Here is a 24,478-nt window from a genome sequence, read left to right as displayed (position 1 = left end):
GGTAGGTTAGGGCACTCGGTGAGCGGTAGGTTGGGGCAGTCAGTGAGCAGTATGGCGGGCCAGTCAGTGAGCAGTATGGCGGGGCAGTCAGTGAGCGGTATGGCGGGGCAGTCAGTGAGCGGTATGGCGGGGCAGGCAGTGAGAGGTATGGTGGGGCAGGCAGTGAGAGGTATTGCGGGGCAGTCAGTGAGTGGTATGTTGGGGCAGTCAGTGAGCAGTATGTCGGGGCAGTCAGTGAGCAGTAAGTCAGGACAGTCGGTGAGCGGGATGATCCATGAGTCACTTACTACATTGCTGCAGACAGTAGCTTTCCCAGGCTGCTATGTGACTAAATAGGTGGGGAATTACCAGTCTCAATGTGCCCCAACAGCTGGGTATCTACCAAACTCAGTGTGCACTGACAGTTGTGAAACTATCAGTCCCAGTGTGCCCTAACAGGTGGGGATTGGGGAACCACTAGTCCCAGTAAGCCCTGACAGGGGGGAGGATCTACCAGTACCAGTGTGCTCCAAAGACAGGAACCTACCATTTTCAATGTGCTGTTGGCTAAGGGACTAGCATGGCCTGATAGAGAACTACATGTCCCAGCATGGCCTGATAGAGAACCACATATCCCAGCATGGCCTGATAGAAAACTACAAGTCCCAGTATGGCCTGATAGAGAACTACAACTACAATCTGATGCCCCCTAAAAATGCCGCCACTGTCCCTCACTGCCCGGTGTACTGCTGGCTGAGACCCGCGGCACTTTATTATTAATAACCCCCAGGCGCTGCTTGGCTCACTGCCCAAACAACTGGTTGCTAGACACAGCCCGCCTGGTGTCTAGCAACCAGTGATGTCATGACGAGGAGGAGAGCGGAGCCCCAGCATTCACAGCGAGCTGTAGGAGAATCTCCTCCTCGCGCCTAAGCTCCGCCCCGACCCCGGGGTTGGGCCTGATGTCTTTTCCTGCTCTGGAAGAAAGGTAGGAGGAATGCTCCCTGCCCCGAAGATGCTCACGGTCACTCGGCTCCCTCCTATACACTACCCCCCTCCAATCATGCTGCTGTACAGTCCCCCCATACTGCCCTCCACTACCCCCCTCCCATCATACTGCCCTCCACTACCCCCCCATCATACTGCCCTCCACTACCCCCTTCCATCATACTGTCCTCCACTGCCACCCCCTCCCATCATCCTGCCCTCCACTACCCCCTTCCCATCATACTGCCCTCCACTGCCACCCCCTCCCATAAAAAAAAACACTATAAAAAATGTAATTGTAAAATAAAATATAATGGTTAAAAAATATTTAAAAAATTAAATAACAAAAATTAAAAACTGTTGACCATGTCCACTGCCCTACTGACAATATCCACTGCCCTACTGACAATATCCACTGATCTACTGACCACGTCCACTACCCTACTGACCATGTCCACTGCCCTACTGACAATATCCACTGCCCTACTGACCACGTCCACTGCCCTACTGACACCGTCCACTGCCCTACTGACACCTTACACTGCTCTATTGACACCATCCACTGCCCTACTGACACCGTCCACTGCTCTACTGACACCGTCCACTGCCCTACTGACACCATTCACAGTCCACACTGACACCACTGAAGGAACTACAAGCAAAAGTCTCTGTACATAGCTCATTCCAGAACCCTGCACTCTGTACATAACGCACTCCATACACTGCATGCTTTTATCCTTTTTTTAAATGAACGTGCCTTGGTTTTTTATGTATCCATAAGACTCTTGCTTGCGGAACAATAATAAAAGCATTTTTTATAGGTACAAGGCAGCCCGAGATTTGATTAATGATACCCCTTAAGCTCCTCCCACTGCCAGAAGTTTGACCACACCCACCTTTACCTCGGCACGCTACGCAAGGTTATTTCCTTCCAGTGTCCCTCATTCTGAAGTTCAAAAGTTGGGAGGTATGGTTTTGGGTGTTGGGAGGTGGGCATGGTGAAGGAAAAGAAGCCCAGGGTGATGCCCCTCTCCTGGCTCTGGTGGGTCTTGTTGAAGGTGGCAGCGGAGGAGGCGGTGCCCAGCGTCTTGGCCAGCAAAGTTTTCCCGCTGTTAATGTGGTCCCGCACCCCAACATTTGGCTTCAGAGTCTCCCCCCCTCTGCAGGAGCAATGCGTTCCAGCTTCGTAACTGAAAACGTCCTGGTTGTGCACTGCTTCCCCTTCCCTCCCAGAAACAAATGGTGGGGAATGTTGGTTGAACGTAGTGTACCCGTGTTCTATCAGATTAGGCAACCGCCAGATTAGGTAACAGAGTTGACGTTCCACGGGTTTGCTAATCTGACAGAACAGCAGCACCAGACATCTTACTACACCCAGCTATGGCTAGAATTTCAGAGTAACTTTAGCAATAAAGTGAGCGTATATAAATAAATATAGTGTATTGACATCTGTGATGCTGTTTCGATGTTTAATTTTGAAAGCCTAAAGCATGGGTGCTCAACCTGCGGCCCTCCAGATGTTATGAAACTACAATTTTCATCATACCTCTGCCTTTGGGAGCTATGCATGTACCTGTTAGCCTTGTAATGCCTCATGGGACTTCTACAGTAGTTCTGCAGCAGCTGGAGGGCCACAGGTGGAACAACCATGCATAGCTCCCAGCTGTCCCTGATTTGGAGGGACTGTCCCTCTGTCCCTCTTTCCTCCTCATTTGTCCCTTATTTTGGTCTCATCTATAGAGTTGTGTATAAACTGCACTTTTTATCGTTCTAAAATAGTTACCCAGTGCTAAACCTTTCATCCAATTTCTAAATTGCTGCATTTGTAAATTTTAAAAGCCAATATAAAGGAATAGTAATGGTAAAAAAAGCCCTTGTGGGTTTGATTAACTTTTTTTTTTGGTTAAATCTCCTTTAACCACCTCAATACTGGGCACTTACACCCCCTTCCTGCTCAGGCCATTTTTCAGCTTTCAGCTCTGTCGCACTTTGAATGACAATTACGTGGTCATGCTACACTGTAACCATGTGAAATTTCTATCATTTTCTTCACACAATAGAGCTCTTTTGGTGGTATGTAATCACTCCTGGGATTTTGTTTTTGTTTTGTTTTTTAGGAAAAAATAAAAACCAAAAATTTTGAAAAAAAATAAAAAGTTTTTCTTAGTTTCTGTCAGTAAAATGTGGTAAATAAGTAATTTTTCTCCTTCACTGATGTACGCTGATGAGGCAGCACTGATGGGCATTGATAGGCTGCACTGATGGGCACTGATGAGATGGCACTGATGAGAAGGCACGAATATGCCGCACTTATGGGCACTGATGGGTGGCACTGGGCACAGATAGGCATCACTGGTGGGTACAGATAGGTGGCATGGATAGGCAGCACTGATAGGCATTGATGGGCAGCACTGATAACCAGCACTGGCTGGCATCACTTATGATCACTCATTGCTTTCACTTGTGGGCACACATTTCTGCCACTGGTGGCACGTAATTGTAATCAGGGCACTGATGATCAGTGCCTTGATTACATCCCTAGATGTCCTCTGTGAGGACATGCCACTGATCGGCTCGCCTCTCCTCATGCTCTGTCAGTGTGAGGCGAGGAGAGCCGATTACCGGCATCTCCGTGTTTGGACACAGCCGATCACATGGTTAAAGAACCGCGGCCGCTCTTTACACAGATTGGGGTCACGCCGTGTCCTAGCAACATGGAGCGGCCACAGTCGCCACGCTGTGCACCCCCGGGGGCACGCGAGAGTGGTCATTCTGGGAGGCCGTCATATGACATCCACCCAGAAGGAGAGCCACGCCGCCTGTCATCATTTGGTGACAGGTGGGCGTGAAGAGGTTAAGGGGGTGTGGCAGAAGGCATGTCTTATGCCTACATTCATTTGCTAGGTGTCCCTCATTCCCATCTCAAAATGTTGGGAATTATGCCCATGGCCTGAGCAGCTCGGGGTGTACCAACATGGCCTCCACCATCTTCCTACTGCTGGCATCCAGCTTCTTTCAAAATGCAAAATCAAAACACCATCACAAATGTCAATATACTATATTTATTTATATACGCTCACTTTATTGCTAAAATGACTCTGAAATTCCAGACGTAGCTGGGTGTAGTAAGATGTCCGCTGCCGCCTTCTTCTGACTTCAGGTGTTCCATCAGATGAGCAAATCTGGTAGCAAAGGAACGCATTTGCAGCTGGCAGAAAGTCACTTTTGTTACCTAATCCGATGGGTTTGCTATTCTGACAGAACACCGGTGTTCTGCTGAAAACTGTTCAGATTACCGCTACCCATCAGATGGTGTAACGGACGTAACATTCCGACCAAAAAAATACTTACTGCGCATGCGCTATGTGTTGCAACATGAGTTCAACAGCGCTATGCGTTCCAAACACTTCATGATTTGACGGGTAGCAGTAATCTGATAGATGGGCATTGATTTGGCGGCACTGATAGGCGACATGGATAGGCGGCACTAATGGGTGGAACTGATGGACATTGATGGGCAGCAATGATGGGCATTGATGGGCAGCACCGATAGCCAGCACTGACAGGCATCACTAGTGGGCACTGATTGCTGGGTTTGGTGGGCACAGATGGGTGTGTTATTGTAATCAGGGCACTGATGATCAATACCCTTATTACATGTTTTGATGTCTCCTGGGGTAAATGCCGCTGATCGGCTCTGCTCTCCACTCACTCTGTCAGTGTGAAGCAATGAGAGATGATAACCGTCATCTCCATGTTTACATGTGACTGGCTGTGATTGGCCGATCACATGGTAAAACAGCCACAGCTCTTCACAGAGATCGGGTCACGCCGTGTCTTAGCAACACGGCGCAGACTCGATCTCTACACTGCCTGTCCCTGTGGGTGCACGAGAGCAGCTGTTCTGGGACGACGTCATATAATGTCATTCCAGAGTGAGAGCCGCACCACCGCAACTCCATCATTTGACAGTTGGCGGGCTGCAAGTGATTCATTTTGAAAGCCTAAAGGTTTAGCACTGAGCAGTGTGGGGTGTACCAACATGGCCTCTGCCATCTTCCTACTGCTGGGTGTACCAACATGGCCTCTGCCACCTTCCTACTGCTGGGTGTACCAAAGAATGACAATTACGCAGTCATGCAACACTGTAACTTTCTTTTGGTGGTATTAAATCACTGCTGGGTTTTTTATTTTTTCCAAAAAAATACAGATATTTTGAAAAAAAAAGTTCTTAGTTTCTGTCAGTAAAGTTTGTAAATAAGTAATTTTTCTCCTTCACTGATGTGCGCTGATGAGGCGGCACTTATGGGCGCTGATTAGGAGGCACTAATGGGCACTGATATGCTGCACTTATGGGCACTGATAGGTTGCACTGATATGTGGCACTGATAGGCAGCACTAATGGGCATTGATGGGTGGCACTGATGGACATTGATGGGCAGCAATGATGGGCAGCACTAATAGCCAGCACTGACAAGCATCACTAATGGGCACTGATTGCTAGCATTGGTGGGCACTGATGGCGTGTTATTGTAATCAGGGCACTGATGATCAGCGCCCTTATTACATGTTTTGATGTCCCCTGGGAGGAAATGCCGCTGATTGGCTCTCCTCTGCACTCACTCTGTCAGTGCGAGGCAATGAGAGACGATTACCGTCATCTCCATGTTTACATGTGGCTGGCTGTGATTGGCCGATCACATGGTAAAAGAGCCATGGCTCTTCACAGAGATCTGTTGTTAGGACACGGTGTGGACTCAATCGCTACACTGCCTGTCCCCGTGGGTGCACGAGAGCAGCTGTTCTGGGACGAAGTCATATAATGTCATTCCAGAGTGAGAGCCGCACCACCGCAACTCCATCATTTGACAGTTGGCGGGCTGCAAGTGATTCATTTTGAAAGCCTAAAGGTTTAGCACTGAGCAGTGTGGGGTGTACCAACATGGCCTCTGCCACCTTCCTACTGCTGGGTGTACCAACATGGCTTCTGCCATCCTCCTACTGCTGGCGTCCAGCTTCTTTCAAAATTAAACTTCCAAACAGCATCACAGATGTCATTATACTATATTTATATATATACGCTCACTGTATTGCTAAAATTACTTCTTCTGACTGCAGGTATTCTGTCAGATGAGCAAACCTGGTAGCAGTGGAACGCATGTGCAGTTGATGGAACGTCAGTTCCCTTACATTATCTGTCGGGTTCACTAATCTGATAGAACACCGGCATGTGCACAGTGCCCTGTGAAACCTCACACTGTTATCTGCGGGCACCTGCGGCAGTGCCGCTGTACCCGATAGTTAAAAACAAAGAAGAGAGCAGCACCATCTAAGCACAACATGATAAAAACATTTTAATATAGGACAGACAATTTTAAACTCACAGGATTGTAGAGATTACAGCGCATGTGAAATGGTATTGGAAGTTCATCTACTCCGGGGGGAAGGCGGTCGGCTCGCAGGTGGAGAGACAGCTGATGTTCCTGGTGACTCCAATCGCTTCCTGGTTCTCAGATTCGGCTCAGGGGCGGCTGAACACATCACTTCCTGGATGCTGAGAGAATGGGGAGGGACGTGCGTTCGGAGCATGCGTGCTCCTTCATCAGGCTATAGTTGAATCCATGTTTGGAGAGGTTTTTATAGTCCATTCAGCCAGGGGATGTTGATGTGGTGCCATGGCAACCACTCATGGGAAGGGCTTCTGATTCCAGCACTGGTGTGTCAGGCTGGATTGGAACGATCAAGGTCATGTGACCAAAGACAAGCTTTTTTTTACATAACAATAGAGATAATACAGGGGTAGAAAAGAAGGAGGGGGGGTTTGATAAAATACTTTTTTATATATAACAAGAAAGAATGAAAAACTCTATGATCTGGAAGCAGCTGAAACAAACACCCCAAACACACGGAGCCCGTCCTAGAATGATCGCGTGGTGACGTCACTAAGTGCCTTTTTCCAGACGCGTTTCATCATACGTGACATTGTCAATGGGGAACCAAAAGTTGTCACCACCCACACTGGATTAAAAACATTCCCAAAAGACAATACTTGTACCAAAGTCTACGCCACATGTGTGCTCCTCCCCACGCTCTCACCATCCAGGAAGTGATTTGTCCAGTTGTCACCTGAGCCGAATCTGAGAACCAGGAAGCACAGGGAGCCACCAGCGTAGCCGGGAACATCAGCTGCCTCTCCACCTGCGCGTCCATCGCCTTCCCCCAGGAGTGGATGAACTTCCTATACCATTTCACATGCACTGTATTCTCTACAGTCTTGTGAGTTTATAATCATCTGCCCTGTATTAAAATGTTTTTATCACGCTGCACTTAGATGGCGCTGCTCTCTTCTTTGTTTTTTACAGTCTACAGAGCACCTTCTACATTGTTATGAGCCGGCAGACATCCAGAGTCAGCCCATCTGTGACCATCTACACACCTCTTGCTGCAATTGAACTCTCATGCATGGACTCCCCACTATAGAGAGTGGATCAATCACCCGTTTCTCTCTATTTGAGCTGACAGAGCGCAATATAATAATATCAATATATGTATACAATATTGCTGTCCCGATAGTTGGCAACTATGTTCCTGCTGTCTTGGGGCTCCCCTGCGGTGGTGGAACACCAGGGCCCGGGCGTAAGTGCGACTGCTGTGACCCTGGTAGTTCCCCCGCTGCTTCACATCATCTACTTTATTCTGAATGATCTGTAATATTGGGGGGTTTATTTATTATTTTTACTTTTTTCACTTCTCTGAAATTTTCCCCAACAATGATATATCTGCAGGTCACCATTTTTCTACAATCTCTCCTCCTCTCTAGCCTCTTTCCATCACGGGCCAAATCTGACATTTCACTCCTACATGTTTTTGTTAGAAAATTACTTTGAACCCCCCCCCCAAAAAAAAAAACACCACACATATATATATATATATATATATTTTTTTTTTTGTAGAAGAGACCCTAGAGAATAAAATGTTGGGTGTTGCATTTTTTTTAATGTCGCACAGTATTTTTAAATGCAAAAAACACTTTCATGAATTAAAAAGATAAAAAAAAAACTAAAGTTAGCCCAATTGTTTTTGTATATTCTGAAAGATGATGTTAAGTAAATAGATACCTAATATGTCACCCTTTAAAATTGCGTCTTCCCAGGGAATGGCGGCAAAATACGGTGCTTAAAATTCTCCGTAGGCAATGCTTTAAACGCCTTTACAGGATACCAGTTTAGAGTTACAGAGAAGGTCTGGTGCTAGAATTATTGCTCTCGCTGACGTTCGCGACATTACCTCACATGTGGTGCGATCACCGTTTACACATGTGTGCTGGAATACCGCATGCGTTCACATTTGTGCATAAGCACGGTGGGATGAGCAGCTTTTATACATTTTTTTTGGATGAACTTTATTGCTATCACAAGGGATGAACAATATCCCTTGTGACAGCACGAGCCAGACAAATCCCCCTTATGGAGAGATCTGGGATCTACACTATATTACTAAAAGTATTGGGACACTTGCCTTTACACGCACATGAACTTTAATGGCATCTCAGTCTTAGTCTGTAGGGTTCAATATTGAGTTGGCCAACCCTTTGCAGCTATAACAGCTTCAACTCTTCTGGGAAGGCTGTCCACAAGGTTTAGTAGTGTGTCTATGGGAATGTTTGACCAATCTTCCAGAAGCACATTTGTGAGGTCAGGCATTGATGTTGGATGAGAAGGCCTGGCTCGCAGTCTTCACTCTAATTCATCCAGAAGGTGTTCTATCCAGCTGTGGTCAGGACTCTGTGCCGGCCAATCAAGTTCCTCCACCCCAAACTCATCCATGTCTGTATGGCCCTTGCTTTGTACACTGGTGCGCAGTCATGTTGGAACAGGAACGGGCCATCCCCAAATTGTTCCCACAAAGTTGGGAGTATGAAATTGTCCAAAATATCTTGGTATGCTGATGCCTTAAGGGTTCCCTTCACTGGAACTAAGGAACCAAGCCCAACCCCTGAAAAACAACCCCACACCATAATCCCCCCTCCACGAAAAGGATACACTTGGCACAAAGCAGTCAGGAAAGTACTGTTCTCCTGGCAACCTCCAAACCCAGACACGTCCATCGGATTGCCAGACAGAGAAGCGTGATTGGTCACGCATCTCCAATGCTCTAGAGTCCAGTGGCAGCATGCGTTACACCACTGCATCCGATGTTTTGCATTGCATTTAGTGATATGAGGCTCGGATGCAGCTGCTTGGCCATGGAAACCCATTCCAAGAAGCTCTCTACGCACTGTTGTTGTGCTAATCTGAAGGCCACACGAAGTTTGGAGGTCTGTAGCTATTGACTCTGCAGTCAGTTAGCCACTTCTGGGTGACCTACCACTTCGTTGCTGACTTGCTGTTGTTCCCAGTTGCTTCCACTTTGTTATAATACCCCTAACCTTTCACAGTGGAATATTTAGTAGCAAGGAAATTTCACAGCAACCTATCACGGTACCACACTTGAATTCACTGGGCTCCGGAAAGCGACCCATTCTTTCACAAATGGTTGTAGAAGCCGCAGTGTTGGTCATCTTACTTTAACCATTTGCTTACTGGGCACTTAAACCCCCCTCAGTCCCAGACCAATTTTCAGCTTTTAGCGCTGATGCATTTTGAATGACAATTGCGCAGACATACAACACTGTACCCAAATGAAATTTTTATCATTTTTTTCCCACAAATAGAGCTTTCTTTTGGTGGTATTTAATTACAGCTGGGAGTTTTATTTTTTGCTAAACAAACAAAAAAATATGCAAAAAAAAAACAAAAACATGTTTAACCTCTTCCCGCCCGCCCTATAGCCGAATGACGGCCTTAGAGCGGGCGGCTTCCTTCACCTGGCCGTCCCTGGACGGCCTGGTGTTTACTTCCGCAATGCGCGCCGCCGGGGGCGCGCATCGCGGAAGTATTGTATTTGCCGTGTCTCCCGGAGACAGGCAAATACAGATCGCCGTGAACGGCCAATCAAAGCGTCCGTTCACAGCGCGATCACAGCTGCCAATGGGAGATGATCTCATACGTAAACATATGAGATCATCTCATTGCCGTGTCTCTCCCTCCTCACACAGAGACAGCGTGTGAGGAGGGAGAGCGATCTAAGTGTCAGCCCCAGTGCAGCCCCAGTGCCAGTGTCAGCCCCAGTGCCAGTGTCAGCCCCAGTGCCATCTGTCAGCCCCAGTGCCATCTGTCAGCCCCAGTGCCAGTGCCATCTGTCAGCCCAGTGCCATCTGCCAGTAGTGCCAGTGCCGCCAGTGCCACCTGCCAGCGCCTGCCGTCAGCCCGTGCCGCCAGTGCCACCTGTCAGTGCCGCCCGTCAGCCCCAGTGCCGCCCGTCAGCCCCAGTGCCGTCCGTCAGCCCCAGTGCCATCAGTGCCGTCAGCCCCAGTGCCGCCAGCCCCAGTGCCACCTGCCAGTGCCACCTGCCAGCACCACCTGCCAGTGCCATCCGTCAGCCCCAGTGCCGTCAGCCCCAGTGCCGTCAGTGCCGCCAGTGCCACCTGCCAGTGCCACCTGCCAGCGCCAGTGCCACCTGCCAGCGCCATCCGTCAGCCCCAGTGCCAGTGCCGCCAGTGCCACCTGCCAGTGCCACCACCAGTGCCGCCAGTGCCACTTGCTATTGCCACCTGCCAGTGCCACCTGCCAGTGCCACCTGCCAGCGCCAGTGCCACCTGCCAGCGCCATCCGTCAGCCCCAGTGCCGCCAGCCCCAGTGCCAGCCCCAGTGCCAGTGCCACGTGCCAGTGCCACCTGCCAGTGCCACTTGCCAGCGCCACCTGCCAGCGCCAGTGCCATCTGTCAGCCCCAGTGCCATCCGTCAGCCCCAGTGCCACCTGCCAGCGCCATCTGCCAGACGCAGTGCCATCTGCCAGCCCCATTTGCCAGAGCAATTAGCCAGAGCAATTAGCCAGCACCATCTGCCAGTGCCAGCCCCAGTGCCAGCCCCAGCCCCATCCCCATCTGCCAGCGACATCTGCCAGCCCCATCTGTCAGCCCCATCTGCCAGCCCCATCTGTCAGCCCCATCTGCCTCCAGTGCCATCTGCCTCCAGTGCCATCTGCCTCCAGTGCCACGTGTCGTCAGTGCCACGTGGGGTCACTTTGTGGGCATTTCCATTGTCCTGGTGCTCCAGGGCCTTCAAAACTGTAATAGGTGGTTGAGAAATAAGATGTGTAATTTATGCTCCTAGAACGCCTGATGGTGCTATTTCAATATTGGGCCTCTGTATGTGGTCAGGCTGTGTAAGTCTCACACATTTGGTATCGTTATACTCAGGAGGAGTAGTAGAACGTATTTTGGGGTGTCATTTTTGCTATGTACATGCTATGTGTTGGAAATATCTTATAAATGGACAACTTTGCGTAAAAAAAATGCGTTTTCATTTTTTTTCCACATTTTCCCAAAACTTCTGGAAAAAAAATGAACCATTCAAACGACTCATTATGCCTCATAGATTATACGTTGGGGTGTTAGCTTTCCAAAATGGGGTCACTTTGTGGGCATTTCCATTGTTCTGGTGCTCCAGGGCCTTCAAAACTGTAATAGGTGGTTGAGAAATGAAATGTGTAATTTATGCTCCTAGAACGCCTGATGGTGCTATTTCAATATTGGGCCTCTGTATGTGGCCAGGCTGTGTAAAAGTCTCACACATTTGGTATCGTAATACTCAGAAGGAGTAGCAGAACGTATTTTGGGGTGTCATTTGTGGTATACACATGCCATGTGAGAGAAATAACCTATTACATTGAAAATTTTGTGAGAAAAAAATAAAATAAAAAAATCTTCATTTTGCAAAGAATTGTGGGAAAAAGATGACAACATCAAAAACCTCACCATGCATCTTAGTAAATACCTTGGAATGTCTACTTTCAAAAAAGGGGTAATTTGGGGGGTATTTGTACTTTCCTGGCTTGTTTGGGTCGCAAGAAATGAGATAGGCCACCAGTACATCAGGTGTGATCAATTTTGTGCGATTCGCACCACAGCTTGTAGACTCTCTAACTTTCACAAAGACCAAATAATATACACTAATTTGGGTTATTTTTACCAAAGATATGTAGCAGTATAAATTGTGGCCAAAATGTATGAAAAAAAAAATTATAATTTGCAAAATTTTATCACAGAAACAAAGAAATATGCGTTTTTTTTTTTCAAAATTTTCGGTCTTTTTTCATTTATAGCGCAAAAAATAAAAACCCCAGAGGTGATCAAATACCACCAAAAGAAAGCTCTATTTGTGGGAAAAAAAGGACACAAAATTCATTTGGGTACAGTGTTGCATGACTGAGTAATTGTCATTCAAAGTGTGAGAGCACCAAAAGCTGAAAATTGGTCTGGTCAGGAAGGGTGTTTAAGTGCCCAGTAAGCAAGTGGTTAATAGTTTGTTATAAAATTTTGCAAACAGGTCATTTTTCTCCTTCATTGAAGTGCGCTGATGAGGCTGCACTGATAGGCTGCACTGGTGGGCACTGATAGGCTGCACTGGTGGGCACTGATAGGCATAGTTAAGGCGGCACTAATAGGCACAGATAAGGCGGCACAGATAAGGCGGCACTGATGGGCAAAGATAGGCAGATAAGTTGGCACGGATGGGTGGCACGGATGGGTGGCACTATTAGGGGGTGAAAGGGTTAACTCTAGGGGCAATCAGGGGGTTAAATCTTTATTGGGGGGTGATAGGGGGCTACCCTGGACCTAACACTAACTGTCCTGACAGTTTTTACTGTCACAACTGACACTGAATGCATTGATCAGTAAAGAAATGATCAATGCAATCAGTGACACTGTGACTGGGGGGGGAGGGGGGGCGGGGGGCGATCGGGGGGGGATCGGGGGGGGGGTTTGTGTGCCTGTGTGTACCTACATGTCAGTGTAGTGTTGGTGCACACTTACTTTCTGTCTTCTCCTCGTAGTCCGGTCAAAAAGACCGCCCCGAGGAGAATGACATCACTTCCTCCTTCCTGTGTAAACAATACACAGGGGAGGAAGCTTCTCATTGGCCAGGAGCGATCCAGAGGGGGTGGCCGAAAACCAACGGCCATCCCCTCATCACGGAGCGCTCCTGGACCGAATCGGACCGCCGTAACCAGCGGGAGGGGGTCCGATCGGACCCCCCACCCGCTGGAAGGCAATCACGTAGATGTACGTGATTGTGCCTGCCTGTGCCATTGTGCTGACGTACATTGGCAATACGGCGGTCCTGAAGTGGTTAACTCTGTTACTTACATCACTGAGAAGCCGTTTGCATGCCTAGGTGTGCAATTTTATACATCTGTGGCCATGGAGGTGATTGCAGCACCTGAATCCAATGATTTGGAGGGGTGTCCCAATACTTTTGACAATATAGTGTATATCTCCATAATGGGCAACAGATGACAAAAAAATTATAATGTTTTTAACCCTTCCCCACTCAATCCAAAATAAAAAAAATATTAAAAAGCAGCTTTGGATATACTTTCATTTTCTTTTTTTTAATTATTATTTTCAACATTTGACTGTTTGTGTTTTGCGTCACCTTACTTCACACTTAAGTGAATGAGGCCCTAATAAGGATGGTTCAGATACCATAGATTTGCCTTCTGTTATCCTCTTCTCCTTTAACAGCATTTCTCACAGATGCAATTTTTTTTTCATATAGCCATTTAATTGTCTTTATGCATCTCTGGAGTATGGAGAATCGCTTTCTTATTATCGCAGTGCTAATGTCTGATGGAAAACAAGACTCCCGTGCGCGTGCGTATTCCTGAACCCCAACATCCCAACATTGTATCCTCTGGATGTGACATAAAGCACATCTTGGTTTTCCCATACTGCCTCTCCATGAAGACCCTCAACCCCTGGGGTGTGGTCTGTGATGTCGGACAATTCCTAATCAGTTTGCTTGCTCCCCCTGGTGGACTCTTTCATGTGCAATCAGATACGATTTACGGGAAAAAGACTTACCACATAGGGAGCAGGAATATGGCTTTGCCCCGTGTGGATGTCTGCTAAGATCCGACTTCTGGGAAAAACATTTCCCGCGCTCTGTCCAGGAATATGGCCTCTCCCCAGTGTGAACCCGATTGTGTTTAATAAGGTGCAGTTTCTGGGTAAAACATTTCCCGGACTCAGAACACGAATATGACTTGTCCCCCCCATGTGGACGCTTTGGTGCCTGTTAAGAGCCATTTTGTGAGAAAAACATTTCCGGATAGTAATACGGCTTCTCCCCCGTGTGCACCCTCCTGTGCACCATGAGATACGATTTTCAGGAAAAGCATTTGCTGCACTCCGAGCATGAAAACGGCTTCTCGCCCGCGTGGACCCTTTCGTATCTGTTAAGAATTGGATTTCTGTGAAAGACACTTCCCCCAATCTGAGCACGCGTACGGCTTGTCCTTCGTGTGAACTCGCTTGTGAATGACAAGATCCGATTTCCGGGGAAACATTTTGCGCACTTGAAACACAAATAGGGCTTCTCCCCCGTATGAATGATCTTGTGTATGAGAAGAGCCGATTTGCGGGAAAAGCTTTTTTCACACTTAGGGCAGGAATACGGCTTCTCTCCCATGTGAATGCTTTCGCGTCTGATGAGAGCCAATTTGCGGGGGAATCGTTTCCCACATTCGGGACAGGAATGCGGCTTCTCCCCGGTGTGAACCCTCTCGTGTCTGATCAGGCCTGATCTGCAGGGAAAGCATTTCCCACACTCAGTACATAGATGAAGCTTCTCTATGATGCAAACCGTCTGTGGAGGCACCAGTACCAGTGCCTAAGGCCCAATTTTTCAGCCCCTGTTTAACAGGGGTGTGTAATTACAATTTTTGATGCAATATTTTGCAGGAGGGTTCGTTGCTGCGCTCAACTACAATATTTGTGACTGGTTGCAGTGTCGTGGCACCAGCACCAGTGCCCAAGGCCCAATTTTTCAGCCCCTATTTAACAGGGGCGTGTAATTACAATTTTTGATACAATACTTTGCAGCAGGGCTCATTCCTGCACTCCAACTAGAGTATCTGTGAGGGGTTGCTGTGTTGTGGCACCAGCACCAGTGCCTGAGGCCCAATTTTTCAGCCCCTGTTTAACAGGGGCGTGTAATTACAATTTTTGATGCAATACTTTTTAGCAGGGCTGTCAGGGCTGGCTTAGCCCTTCCTTCTCTGGGCTGGCTGCTCAGCTGTCGGCTAACTGCCAGCTCTCATCTCTCTCCATAGTTACCAGCTGTTCCTGATCATACTCGTTTGACCTGCCTACTTAAAGCTGTCCAGCTCACTTCCCCTCTGCCTTCGCCTTGGTCACATCACAAGAAACCATCTCCTTCGGTTCTGTTTAATGACTGGCTTGCTGTCATCCCTTCTGGCTCCTTATCCTGCTGGCTGTTCCTCCACTTGGATCCCTGACTTCTGGCCTGGCTGATTACCTGATCTGGTTATTGAACTCTGGCCTGGCTGACTACTCTATCCGGTTACTGGACTCTGGCTATGCTTTGACTAAGCTTTTTCTATTTACCTTTTTATTTTTATTTAATAAACAATTGTGATTTAATTGTACTTCTGTCTCGGTCTGATTCATGGTTTCTGACAAGGGGTCATTCCTGCTCTCCAACTAGAGTTTCTGCGAGGTGTTGGAGTGTTGTGGCACCAGTGCCTAAGGCCCAATTTTTCAGCCCCTGTTTAATAGGTGCATGTAATTACAATTCTTGATATAATATTAAGGGCACGTTCCAGCACCCACCGAGTGTAACTGTGAGGACTTACAGTGTTGTGGCACCAGCACCACCACCACCACCAAAGGCCCAATTTTTCTACCACTGTTCAACAATGGCATGTAATTAAAATTCTTGATATAATAGTTCACAGCAGGGCATTCCAGCACAACCAAGAGTCACTTTGAGAGTTTACAGTGTTGTGGCAACACCAACACCTTAGGCCCAAATTTCTGCAGAGCATATAGGGCAGGGCCCTACTTTCAAACAACCAACTTACAAACGTCTCCTACTTGCAAATGGAATTAGACAACAGGAAGTGAGATGAAAAAAGACGAACGGCAAAAAAAATTATACAGGGATGATAACCCCGTTTTCCAAAAAGCTTAAAAATAGATTTTTTGACTGGAGCTACACTTTAAAAATGTACCAGTTCAAAATTACAAACAGATTTTACTTAAAACAACAAACCTACACAGTCCCTGTCTTGTTTGCACCGCCTGTATAATGCTGTTCTGAGAATATAGGGCCTGGGGGCCCCACTCCTTTCCTTTTTTTAATTTGGGTACAGGGTTCCCCTTAATATCCGTACAAGACCCAACGGTACACATCTTCTTCAGGAGGTTATGGAAAGGCTACAAGAATAGAACATAGACACGTCTATGTTTTTAATGATGTGTTTTTATGCTGTAATAATAAAAATTTATAGTTTTCTATATTTGCTTGTTCATCGCAGAACAAGTCAATTTGAATGTGACAACAACTACTATACCATGGCTTGAAAAGATGAAAACCTTTCCAAACCTTCAAGCTTCCAACTGTCCCTCAATTAGAACCAAATCCCTCTGTTCCTAATTTTCCTCCATTGTTACTCTTTTGGCCCTGTCATGTATCAGGTGTGACCAAAACTGCGTGGACAGCAACAGAGGAAACCAAACGTATATTAAGTGAAAATATTATGATTTATTTAAGATTTGTGAAAATATGAACACAACCACCTCCAAATATAACACAAACCAATTCACAGACAGAGAACCACAAATAATAATCAGACATATATATATCAGATATATATATACCACTGCAACACCTCGCAGAAACTCTAGTTGGAGAGCAGGAATGACCCCTTGTCAGAAACCATGAATCAGACCGAGACAGAAGTACAATTAAATCACAATTGTTTATTAAATAAAAATAAAAAGGTAATATATATATATATATATATATATATATATATATATATATATATATATAATAGGGAATACCAGAATCATAAACGGTCAGGGTTATCAACAGGAGATCAGCAGATGAGGACAGGGAAGAAACAGGACAGGGAGAGGATGGATGGATAAGGCTGCAGGGCAAGGTTCACAGGAGGGACAGGTTCAAGTACAGAGCACAGGGTTCAAGATCAGATACAGATCTCTCAGGTTCAGGTCAGGTCGCAAGGAAGATGCCAAGGCAACTATGTGTGTGTGTGTTGCCGGGTATTTATACACATCTCTTGCAATCGGGCTCAGGTAGCACCTGATCGTAGAAGATGATTTCGGCTCCACACTGAAAGGAACCACTCACTGTTGAACGCCAGTACTGCGGCACAAGGATCAAAAGTACCACCAGCAGGTGAAAGCTCTCCTGACAGTTCCAGACTGCCAGGAGACACCCGCTGGTGGACATCGGTACTGCATGCCAAATATCTGATAGCGCCACTAGCAGGTGGAACCTTTCCTGACAGGCCCTCGTGTGGAGATCTGTAGATGTTAATAGTCCCTCTAGTGCAGGGCCGTCTTTGATATTGATTGGGCCCCGGGCAAACATTTTCTTGGGGCCCCCCTCCATTCCGAGACAAATTAGCAGGTGGACTCAAAATCAGTTTACTGCAGCGGATCACACAGCGATTGCAATTGGTTGCCAGAGGTAAATGTTACAACACATAATTTATGCTTGCCAATTGGTTGCTAGAGGTTACTGCACATTATTAACGCTCACTTATTGGTTGCTAGGGATTACAGCACATCATTAACACTCACTGGTTGGTTGCTAGAGATTACAGCAGATTACTACTGTTCACTGATTGGTTAATGCACATCATTACCACTTTTACTGAGCACTGGAGCAATTCCAAATAATTCAGAAAGTGGCACATTAACCACTTAAGGACCGCCGTATTGCCATTGTACATCATCGCAATGGCATGGATAGGCACAAGCACGTACATGTACGTGCTTGCCTTCCAGCGGGTGGGGGGTCCGATCGGACCCCCTCCCGCTGGATACGGCGGTCCGTTTCGCTTCAGGAGCGATCCGGTATGAGGGGATGGCTGTTGGTTTCTGGCCATCCCCTCTCGATCGCTCCTGGCGAATGAGAAGCTTCCTCCCACTGTGTATTGTATACACAGGCAGGGAGGAAGTGATGTCCTTCTCGGGCGGTCTTTTTGACCGGACTACGAGGAGAAGACAGAAAGTAAGTGTGCACCAACACTACACTGACATGTAGGCACACAAACCCCCCCGATCCCCCCCACCCCCCTTTCCCCCCCAGTCACAGTGTCACTGATTGCAGTGATCATTTATTTACTGATCACTGCATTCAGTGTCAGTTGTAAAAGTAAAAACTGTCAGGGCAGTTAGTGTTAGGTCCAGGGTAGCCCCCTACCACCCTCCAATAAAGGTTTAACCCCCTGATTGCCCCTAGAGTTAACCCATTCACCCCCTTTTGCCAGTGTCACTAAGCGATCATTTTTCTGATCGCTGCATTAGTGTCGCTAGGTAGCTAGTTATTTTTTTAGGTTCACCGCCAGGTATTTATAGCGCTAGGTACACCGATATACTACCCAATAATGGTTTTAACCCCCTGATTGCCCCTAGTTAACCCTTTCACCCCCTTTTGCCAGTGTCACTAAGCGATCATTTTTCTGATCGCTGCATTAGTGTCGCTAGGTAGCTAGTTATTTTTTTAGGTTCACCGCCAGGTTTTTATAGTGCTAGGTACCCGATATACTACCCAATAATGGTTTTAACCCCCTGATTGCCCCTAGTTAACGCTTTCATCCCCTTTTGCCAGTGTCACCAAGCGATCATTTTTCTGATCGCTGCATTAGTGTCGCTAATGTCGCTAGGTAGCTAGTTATATTTTTAGGTTCACTGCCAGGTTTTTATAGCGCTAGGTACCCCGATATACTACCCAATAATGGTTTTGACCCCTGATTGCCCCTAGTTAACCCTTTCACCCCCTTTTGCCAGTGTCCCTAAGCAATCATTTTTCTGATCGCTGCATTAGTGTCACTAGTGTCGCTAGGTAGCTAGTTCTTTTTTTAGGTTCACCGCCAGGTTTTTATAGCGCTAGGTACCCCCATATACTACCCAATAATGGTTTTAATCCCCTGATTGCCCCTACTTAACCCTTTCACCAGAGATCACAGTATAAGTGTCACTGGTGACGCTGGTTAGCCAGTTAGTTATTTAGGTTCCCCGTCAGGTTTTTATATAGCGCCAGGGACCCCCATATACTACCTAATAAAAATTTGAACCCCCTGATTGCCTCTAGTTAACCCTTTCACCAGTGATCACCGTATAAGTGTTACGGGTGACTCTGGTTAGTTTGCTTTTTATAGCATCAGGGCACCCACCATTTATTACCCAATAAAGGTTTAACCCCCTGATCACCCGGCGGGTGATATCAATTAGGTTTTAGGGTCAGGGTCTGCGTCGCCCCAGGCAGCGCTAGGTTAGTGCCAGTACCGCTAACACCCACACGCAAAGCATAAACCTCCCGTAGTGGTATAGAATCTGAACAGATCAATATCTGATCTGATCAGATCTATACTAGCATCCCCAGCAGTTTAGGGTTCCAAAAAAACGCATTGTTAGCGGGATCAGCCCAGATACCTGCTGGCACCTGCGTTGTGCCCCTCTGCTCAGCCCACCCAAGTGCAGTATCGATCGATCACTGTCACTTACAAAACACTAAACACATAACTGCAGTGATCGCAGAGTCGGGCCTGATCCCTGCGATCGCCAACAGTTTTTTTTTGGTAGCATTTAATATTTAAATCCGGAAGGCAGTGCTTGGTTTTCGGGGTCCCGTACGTGGCTAGGCTCCCAAAAAGTCCCCCACATGTGGTATCCCCGTACTCGGGAGAAGCAGCAGAATTTATTTTGGGGTGTAATTTGACTTATGCCCATAGCATGTGTGAGCAATATATCATTTAGTGACAACTTTGTGCAAAAAAAATAAAAATTTTTAAAATTCCTGCAACTTGTGGCAAAATATAAAATATTTCATGGACTCAACATGCCTCTCAGTAAATAGCTTGGGGTGTCTACTTTCCAAAATGGGATCATTTGGGGGGGTTTTGTGCTATTTTGGCATTTTATGGCCTTCGAAACTGTGATAGGTAGTGAGGAGTGAAATCAAAAATTTGCACCCTTAGAAACCCTGAAGGCAGTGATTGGTTTCGGGGTGCCGTACGCAGCTAGTCTCCCAAAAAGTCCCACATATGTGGTATCCTCGTACTCAGGAGAACTCAGGAGAAGCAGCAGAATATATTTTGGGGTTATATTCACATATAACTATGGCATGTGTGAGCAATATATCATTTAGTGACAACTTTTTGTAAACATTTTTATTTTTATTTTTTGGTGTCATTATTCAATCACTTGGGACAAAAAAAAATATTCAATGGGCTCAACATGCCTCTCCACAACTTCCTTGGGGTGTCTACTTTCCAAAATGGGGTCATTTGGAGGGGGTTTGTACTGCCCTGCCATTTTAGCACCTCAAGAAATGAGATAGGCAGTCGTAAATTAAAAGCTGTGTAAATTCCAGAAAATGTACTTTAGTTTGTAGACGCTATAACTTTTGCGCAAACCAATAAATATACGCTTATTGACATTTTTTTTACTAAAGACATGTGGCTGAATAAATTTTGCCCTAAATGTATGAATAAAAATTTAGTTTATTCGATTTTTCTTATAACAAAAAGTAGAAAATATCATTTTTTTTCAAAATTTTCGGTCTTTTTCCATTTATATCGCAAAAAATAAAAATCGCAGAGGCAATCAAATACCATCAAAAGAAAGCTCTATTTGTGGGAAGAAAAGGACGCAAATTTAATTTGGGTACAACATTGCATGACCGCGCAATTACCAGTTAAAGCAGTGCAGTGCGAAATTGTAAAAAGACCTCTGGTCCTTAGGCTGTTAATTGGTCCGGGGCTGAAGTGGTTAATACACATACTACAGGAAAGGGTCAGATACTGCAAATATACTGCAGGAGACAATCAGAGACTGCGGACATACTACAGGTGACAGAGACTGCAGACATTATACAGGAGATAATCAAAGACTGCGGACATACTACAGGTGAAAATCTGAGACTGCAGGAGATGGTCAGAGAACTTTCAGCAATGCACAGCTTTACAGTTGAATAACACAGCTCAGAGTTTCAGCAGTCAGTCATTTTATGGATGTAAGGACATACCTGGCCATCCGAGCAAACTGCATACAGCCAGAGGTCCGGGGGCTAAGCTTCCATTCTCTGCTCTCACTACAACTGCTCCCCCCTGAGCATACATGCATGGGGTGGGGTTAGAGCATCAGTGGAGCTCCTGGCCCCGTCCCCGGACCTCTGTATTCCCCAGCCAGTATAGAGCGTCGGAGCCAGGAGCTCTACTGATGCTTCCACTTCGATCACTGCTCTTACTACAGCCGCTCTGTTCCGAGCATACAGTCTGCATGGGGCGGGGTCAGAGTGTCAGTAGAGCTCCCAGCCCCACCCCCTCTGCTGGCTAGCTTGGGAATACAGCCTCCCGTGTCCTCTGTGCGCTCTGCAAATCAGTCACCAGGGCCCCAATTTGTGGGTAGCGCAGGCTCAATGCTTTGGGCCCCCCAACAAAGTTTGGGCCCTGGGCAGGTGCCCCATTTGCCCTGTGTTAAAGATGGCCCTGCTCTAGTGCAGGGTTTCTCAACCAGGGTTCCATGCAGTGGCGGCCCGTCCCCTAGGGGGTGCATGGGCGCCATCACCCAAGCTTTTGCCAAAAAAAGTGCCCTTTAAGAATGCCTGAGCGCTGGACACACAGCAGTCTGTGGGAAGCTTCCCAGCTTCTCAGCTGATTGCAAACTGGGAAGCTGATTTGCCCGTGTTTGGGAGTGTTCGGGGAGCACAAGCTGGGACCGGAGGGCGACCGGGTGGTCTCACTTCCAGTTTCCCGGATGGCTCACTGTGTTGTGGCATGCAGAGACTTGACTGTCTGGGACCATATGATGTGAGGCGGATCACAGATGCGGAGGATGGGCGCAGTGTACCAGAGCCAGAGCACCAGGCGAGTGCGGGGAACACAACAGCTGATGTGCAGTTCTCTATTTGCTATTGGCATGTCTCTAAACAATATCCCCCTTCCTTCCTCTCCCCCCTAAACAATAACCCCCCTTCCTGCCTCCCCACCCTAAACAATAACCCCCTTCCTGCCTCTCCACCCTAAACAATAACCCCCCTTCCTGCCTCTCCACCTTTAATAAATAACCTGTGTTTAATGATGGGGTTAGTATGAGGAAGGGGGTCCTGTGTAACAATGGGGGGGCGGTAGTGTTGAGGAAGGGGTCCTGTGTAATGATGGGGAGAGGGATTGTTTAACCATGCCCCTTAAGCCCCTTTCACTGTTAACAGTCTGGCCACACCCACATTTTGGCGTGAGGTGCCGCATGTTTACATCAGCCTCAAGTGTCCCTCATTCTGAAGTTCTAAAGTTGGGAGGTATGTACTGTCCTGTGGTGCTGGGGCTGTATATTTTGTCCTGTGGTGCTGGGGCTGCATAGTCTGTCCTGTTGTGCTGGGGCTGCATAGTCTGTCCTGTGGTGCTGGGGCTGCATAGTCTGTCCTGTGGTGCTGGGGCTGCATAGTCTGTCCTGTGGTGCTGGGGCTGCATAGTCTGTCCTGTGGTGCTGGGGCTGCATAGTCTGTCCTGTGGTGCTGGGGCTGCATAGTCTGTCCTGTGGTGCTGGGGCTGCATAGTCTGTCCTGTGGTGCTGGGGCTGCATAGTCTGTCCTGTAATGCTGGCGCTTCATACTCTGTCCTGTGATGCTGGGGCTGTATACTGTGTCCTTTGATGCTGGGGCTGTATACTCTGACCTGTGATTTTGAGGCTGTATATTCTGTCCTGTGATACTGACACAAATAGTCCTGACACTATGGGTGGAAGCTAGTGGAATAGAGGGGATAGAATGGAATGGATGGAATCTATAAAGGGGCAATTCTTCCCAATGACCATAATTGTAAGGAACATTCTTCCCACTGACCATCACATTAATGTCTCATGAGTTGTAGATATAGCAATTTTTAGCAGGGGTTCCCTGAGACCGGAAAGTTATTTTTAAGGGTTCCTCTGTGTTGGAAAGGTTTAGAAAGGCAGTTCTAGTGCCTTTTGCAAAGGAAATTAGGCAAAACGTCTCTGTTACAAATCTAGCCAATCTGAATTGTACATAAATCCTGTGAAACCCTCCACTTACCTGGCAACGTTTAGAGGTGCAGATTCTCAATCACGATGTCCTCAGACAGATGCTTGTGTCATCTATGAAGTCCCACTCCTCCATGGAGAAATAGACGGCCACATCCTGACACCTGATAGGAACCTGACACACACAATGAGAAGTCACCATTCAGACATAACGCTTCTGATCCCGGATAATGCCCCAAAATTCCCGGCACCGCTCACCTCTCCTGTCAGAAGCATTACAATCTTGTTGATGACCTCCAGAATCTGCTTGCCATTCCTCTCTGGAGAAGGCTCAATGGTGGGGACGTGGCTTCAGCTCCATCCTTTGATGCATGGGATTGGCTGCCGAGTTTCACATGATCATTGGATTGGATTTTTGTTTTTTTTAGATAAACGAAATAGAACAGAAAATTTAGATTTTTTTTACTTTCTGCTATAAAAAATATCCAATAAAAAAAAAAGAACACAATCAAACTTCTTGATAAATTGAGGCCAAAATGTATTCTGCTACATGTCTTTGGTAAAAAATAAATAAATAAATAATACGTGTATATTGATTGGTTTGTGTGAGTTATAGCAGAAAACTATGGTTTACATAGTTACTTAGGGAAATCTGACACTGACACTTTGCGAGAACTGACTGCCACTGACATCACCAGTGACACTAATACAGCGATCGGCGATAATACAATACTATACACTGTCACTGTACCAGGCCTGGACTGGGACAAAAAATAGGCCCGGGCATTTTGGATTGAGCAGCCCATGACATGTTAACCGGCCCCTTCCCCACTCTCCACCTTGACAGATCCCCTGAGAGAGGAGCAGAGGTGTGTGTGTGGGGGGGGGGGGGGGGGAGTTGAAGTGGGACCAGGAAAGAGCATGGGGGATGGAGAGCACAGGGAAGAACCTTGAAAACATGGGGTGGGGCGAGAGCACAGGGATGAAGAGAAGAGCACAAGAGGCAACGGAGAGCATGGGGGGAGGTGGCGAGCACAGGGAGGGTGGTGGAGAGCACAGGGAGGGTGGTGAAGAGCATGGGGGGATGTGAAGAGCACCTGGGGAAGGTGGAGAGCACAGGGGGGGGGCAGCAGAGAGCATGAGGGGGATGTGGAGAGCACAGGGGGGAAGCGGAGAGCATGGGGGGATGTGACCAGCACAGGGGGATGAGCGCAGAGCATGCGGGTGGTGGAGCTCATGGGGGGAGGCAGAGAGCATGGGGGTGGTGGAGAGCACTGGGGGGGTGGAGCAGGCTCTCTCCCCCAGCCTAAAATGAGAATCTACAAGCCCCTGGGGAAAGCCCCGGCGATT

General features: G+C 47.3%; 1 pseudogene; it reads right to left on the bottom strand.

Annotated features, from left to right (window-relative positions):
- Positions 1 to 13,862: 13,862 nt before the first annotated feature.
- The window catches only part of LOC143962046 (uncharacterized), a 72,114-nt pseudogene continuing 61,498 nt past the window's right edge, over positions 13,863 to 24,478 (bottom strand).

Source organism: Lithobates pipiens, unplaced genomic scaffold, assembly GCF_037356315.1.
Source record: "Lithobates pipiens isolate NorthernLeopardFrog02 unplaced genomic scaffold, aLitPip1_a1.2 Scaffold_8, whole genome shotgun sequence".
Lineage (NCBI taxonomy): Eukaryota > Metazoa > Chordata > Amphibia > Anura > Ranidae > Lithobates > Lithobates pipiens.
The sequence above is the reverse complement of the archived record's forward strand: the minus strand, read 5'-3'. Positions and strand labels throughout refer to the sequence as shown.